General features: G+C 44.0%; 1 pseudogene; it reads right to left on the bottom strand.

Annotated features, from left to right (window-relative positions):
* Nucleotides 1-2266: 2266 nt before the first annotated feature.
* Nucleotides 2267-2387, bottom strand: LOC130268160 (small nucleolar RNA SNORA17; annotated as a pseudogene).
* Between the last annotated feature and the right edge of the window lie 3514 nt (nt 2388-5901).

Genomic DNA, 5901 nt, shown 5'->3' on the forward strand with positions numbered 1-5901 from the left:
GCAACAAATGTAACCAGAACCACTGTGGTGTTTTTTTTTATTTTTTAAAATGAACTGGTGCCAGAATGTTAAATGGGTACTCCGCTGCTCAGCGTTTGGAACACACTGAGCCGGCGCCGGGAGCTCGTGACGTCATAGCCCCGTCCCCTCATCACATCACAGCCTGCCCCCTCAATGCAAGTCTATGGGAGGGGGCGTGACAGCCGCCACGCCCCCTCCCATAGACTTGCATTGAGTGGGCGGGTTATGAGATCACAAGCTCCCGGCGCTGGCTCCAGCATTCGGAACAGTTTGTTCCAAATGCTGAGCAGCAGAGTACCCCTTTAAACAGATTAGTGAATTACTTCTATTAAAAAAATGTTTAATCCTTCCAGTACTTATCAGCTGCTACAGAGGAAGTTCTTTTCTTTTTAAATTTCTTTTCTGTCTGACCACAGTGCTCTCTGCTGACACCTCTATCTGTCTCAGGAACTGTCCAGAGCAGAAACAAATCCCCATAGCACTCCTATCCTGCTCTGGACAGTTCCTGAGACAGATAGAGGTGTCAGCAGAGAGCACTGTGGTCAAACAGAAAATAAATTAAAAAAAAAAAGAACTTCCTCTTTAGCAGCTGATAAGTACTGGAAGGATTAAGATTTTTTAATATAAGTAATTTTCAAATCTGTTTAACGTTTTGGCACCAGTTGTTTTTCACCGGAGTAACCCTTTATAGAAGACCCAGTGATTGCCATCCATTACTTCTCCTCTTCACTGAGATTAGAATTGTATTGGAGGGGTTCCACCATGCACTTCCAAACCATACATTAAGTGGGCAGAAAGGCCAAGTTGATAACTTATGATTGTAATGCCCTCATCTGTGCCTTTTATAAAGCTAACTATGTTTACCCATTGCTTTATTTGGTTTTATGAAATTCACAGCTGCACGAAGAACTGAATGTACAGTGATTATACCACACAGGGATGTTGTACCAACTATAGGGACTCTGACTCATCAGCAGTATGGGAAAATGGAATCAGCAGATTAAATACAGAATAAGACGGCATTGAGGGAGGAACGCGTCACTTTATACGTGTTAAGTGATTCATTGAAATGTCTACTTAGCCTCAATCCACGAAGCGCTCCAATTAATCCTGCGCTTCTTAACCCACTTGCATAATGCAATTTTTTCGGCATAATAGAAACTTACATCATAAAAGAAAATCAAGATTCATTGACACATGATGGCAAAATACTTATTCATCCCTTCCCACTGCTATCATCTGCTTCACCTCCTACAATATTAAACACAATCCTCTTTATTCCTGGGCAGAGATTACTGTACGAAAAAGTTTCTACCTACCCTGACACCAAATGCCATCTCTACCCACTGACATCATCCATTGCCAATACCACCCGCAGGATGAGCTGTCATCGGTTCACGGTTACATAACTCGTCATTATGAAGCTTCGTTGTTGAGATAACTTCTGTATGAATCATGGCTGTCAACAGGAAAGTACAGAACTTTTTTTAAGCTCTCTAAACTACAATATATATATATATATATATATATATATATATATATATATATATACATTCTACATTGTTATGTGGACATATAGTATAAGCCTCTGAGGATTCACCATGGGAGAAGTCTTGCCCTTCACTTATCCTGGTCGGCTGCACAATAACAGATGCCGGCTGATAACCACTTCTGACAGTGACCAAAGTGCCGGTAGGGATAAAGCTGCCCACAGAACCTAAATGCTGTATAAAATAGCATGTGTATCTTGTGTCATGTAAATTGGGAAGTGGAAACCTGCAGGTCCAGCAAAGATTTTTGACAATAATAAAACCCAATTTAAGAAAAAGTTTAACCAATAGACTAGATTTGCCTAGAGTACCACTCGGAAGCCCATTTCCAAAGGACTTCCATATTAGTGGCATGTTTGTAATTATATATAGTTGTTGTTATTTAGAATGTATATGCTTTTCACTCCATATCCTCTCCCCACGGCCCATGCTCTTCTCCCTATCTCCCCTGACTCACAGGTGACATCTCTGATCAAAATTGTTCACTTTTTTCCTTTTCTTCACTATCTAGCCTAGAAGGCCATTAAAGGGGTACTGCGGCGCTAAGACATCTTATCCCCTATCCAAAGGATAGAGGATAAGATGCCTGATCGTGGGGGTCCCGCTGCTGGGGATCCCTGTGATCTTTGACGCAGCATCCCGTTACCATCAGCCCCCGGAGCATGTTCACTCCGAGTCTGATGACTGCCAATGACGGAGTCGGAGTATTGTGACATCACGGCTCCGCCCCTGTGTGACGTCACACTCTGTCCCCTCAATGCAAGCCAATGGGAGGGGGCGTGGCAGCTGCCACGCCCCCTCCCATAGGCTTGCATTGAGGGGGTGGTGCGTGATGTCACACAGGGGCGGAGCCGTGACATCAAAATACTCTGGCCCCATTTAGTAGTAGGCTACCCATTTAGTAGTAGGCTTCCCCCAGTAGTAGAAGGCTCCCTCTGTGCCCCCATATAATTGTATGCCCCTACACTGCCCCACCATACTGTAGTCATCTACTAACAAATTGTTGTAGGCCCCCATACTGTTCCGCTTGAGTGGTCCACAGTTCTATTTAAAGGGGCTGTCCCATGGGGCTTTACATCCATTTCCAGCTTGTTTTTGGCCGGTGGAGATGGTCAGTAGTGTTGCTCGCGAATATTCGCAATTCGAATATTATTCGCGAATATCGCACATTCGCGAATTCGCGAATTTCGCAAATATAGCGCTATATATTCGTAATTACGAATATTCGTTTTTTGTTTTTTTTTCTTCACAGTACACATCACAGTGATCATCCCTCTCTGCTTCCAGCTTGTGTGGTGTAAAGAAGGCTGTAATACTACTGTGTGAGACTGGCGTACAAAAATTCGCATATGCGAAAATTAGCATATGCTAATTTTCGCGTATGCGAAGTTTGTGTATGCAAATTTTCACATACGTTAATTTTCGCGTACGCGAATATTCGCATATGCGAAAATAAAACGAGGAGATAACGAATATGCGAATATTCGCGAATATATGACGAATATTCGTCCATATATTCGCGAATATTCGCGAATTCGAATATGGCCTATGCCGCTCAACACTAATGGTCAGGTGCCGAAAACATCTAATTTGGCAGTGTTACACAATTAGCATAAATCCCCTTGACGATAATGGATGGTGCACAAATAGTGTCGACGCCGGAACTGTTACCTATTAACGTAACTCTGGATGTTAAGTAAACAATATATCTTGTGGAGAATTATTGCCAAAGAAAGTAAAAGAAGCCAAAATATTATTAAAAAAATATACATATTGTTTGCGTGTCCTCACTCTTCGTGACTCATCTTCCTCCCTGAGTCAGCTGTGCTGGGTCTCGTCATCCAATCACTGCAGGTTGCTCTACAATCCCCTCCTCCCTGTGTCCAGACAGGAGTCTGATAGGACAGGAGTGAGCACAGAGGGGTACTTGTCCCGTCCTCACTACCTGGACTTTCTCCCAGCCTGTGCTTCAGCTGAGACAAAGCTATTGCTATACTGAAGTATATTAGGAGGGTTTATGTTTTGCTAAGATGTACAACATATATAAAGTTTTTGAACCTGACATTGCCCATTTAAGGATTATATAATGATAGTGTCTGCTCCACAATGCTGATGTATAACATACCCCATTTGGGGGGGGGGGGGGGGGACTCTTTGGACATGTGCGTGGCCCTTTTATTGTTTATATGGCTTAGAATGCATGCATGTCATACTGCTAGTTCGTGCCATTTAATGCTTCTTTGACAGATTTCCCTGCAGATTATGGGTCAGATTTGCTGAATAATTATCCACATTAATGGGAAAATGACTTGTGTTTGCTTCACATGGGGAGAGAATTTTTGTCCATTGTAAATACCGTATATACTCGAGTATAAGCCGACCCGAATATAAGCCGAGGCCCCTAATCTCACCCCAAAAACCCAGGAAAAGTTGACTTGACTATAAGCCTAGGGTGGGAAATACATCATCCCCCCATATCATCATCCCCCCCCCCTGTCATGATCCAGACCCCCGTCATTAACACCCCCGTCATCATCACCCTGTCATTATCACCCTCGTCATCATCACCCTGTCCTTATCACCCTTGTCATCATCCTCCCCCCCCTTCATCATCACCGCCTGTCAGTGGTCTTCAACCTGCGGACCTCCAGATGTTGCAAAACTACAACTCCCAGCCTGCCCGGACAGCCGATGGCTGTCCGGGCATGCTGGGAGTTGTAGTTTTGAAACATCTGGAGGTCCGCAGGTTGAAGACCACTGCGGCCTTCGTCATCATCCAGACCCCCCTTTAGTTTTCTATTCAACTCCCCTCGGTGGGAAGGAAGGGTGAGCTTGTCCAGGCCATCTATGCTGCAGGGACCGTCCGGTGGGGAGGGTTAGTCGTTCCGGGCTGTCCATCTTCACTGGGAGCCCCTCTTCTCAGCTCCGGGCTGGCCCCGGACTAGTGACGTTGCCTTGACGATGACGCACAGGGACGTCCGTGCGCAGCCCTGCTGCTGGATGATGATGAGTTCCGCAGTGGTCTTCAACCTGCGGACCTCCAGATGTTTCAAAACTACAACTCCCAGCATGCCCGGACCTGTGAGTCATCGTCAGGCATGCTGAGAGTTGTAGTTTTGCAACATCTGGAGGTCTGCAGGTTGAAGACCACTGAGAAGGGATTGACAGGCAGAGAGTTAACCCGAGTATAAGCCAAGGGGGGTGTTTTCAGCACGAAAAATCGTGCTGAAAAACTCGGCTTATACTCGAGTATATGCGGTGAATAATGAAGGTTTCTCCTGAACATGATAGCATGAAAAGGTCTTAAAAACCACAAGGAATTATTGCAGCAATTACATTGAAAAATCTTGTATAACCAATCCTTTGACGATTTTACCCCAAAAAAGGTACACAATGATATTTAATTCAAATATTGTAGGAATACTTCAATTATGATTAATTATTTTTATTATTAAACATTTATAAAACAATATCATAACAATAATAATAATAATATCCTGGCGCACATTTATAAAAAAGGTGAGAATCCACTGGGCCCTAGTGGTATTAATCACCAAAAACTTTATATTAAGGCAACCATATGGTATGTGATAGAGATTGCTATATATCCCAGTCTGGAAAAAATATGTTCAAAAGTCCTCGCACGACCCTTTCTTCAGTAGGAATTTACATTTATCTGAATTCCTACTGAAGAAAGGGTTGTGCGATATATAGCAGAAGAACCCTGAAACGCGTCTAGGACAAAGTTATATCAATTATCGCACCTTGCAATATACTCATGGTGTGAACCTGGCACCGTATTTTACCATTCATTGAAATCGGCAACCACTGCAGCCATGGTCTGGTCCGGATCTTCACTGTGTTTTGATCCAGCCTGAACCTGCCGGGAGAGATCCATCTATCCATCTGCCCTGAGACTCCATCACATCCACCACGAGGGACGCCAACGCTGTGCCCGCCCTGTAGGTAACCACACAGGAGGCTATTGGGGACGTTGTGCCAAACGCACCCCTGCACAGGTCCATCCTACCATCAGTGCCAGTCCTGTGCCAGCGCTGCCGGCGTGTGGTGAGCGGAGAGGACAACATCTACCAGGAGCGGGTGAGATATATTGTACCAGCAGTGTTCTATACGGCTCATCTAAAAGACTATTACAGTTCAAAGACTGCAACAAGCAACAATATCCATGTTACATTATTTATCATAACATCTATTACTTGCTACAATATCCAATGCAAAAGCTCTTTTTTTATTAGCCATATTGAAGAGGACTTTTGAACATATTTTTTCCAGACTGGTATATATAGCAATCTCTATCACATACCATATG

Source organism: Hyla sarda, chromosome 4 (genome assembly GCF_029499605.1).
Source record: "Hyla sarda isolate aHylSar1 chromosome 4, aHylSar1.hap1, whole genome shotgun sequence".
NCBI lineage: Eukaryota > Metazoa > Chordata > Amphibia > Anura > Hylidae > Hyla > Hyla sarda.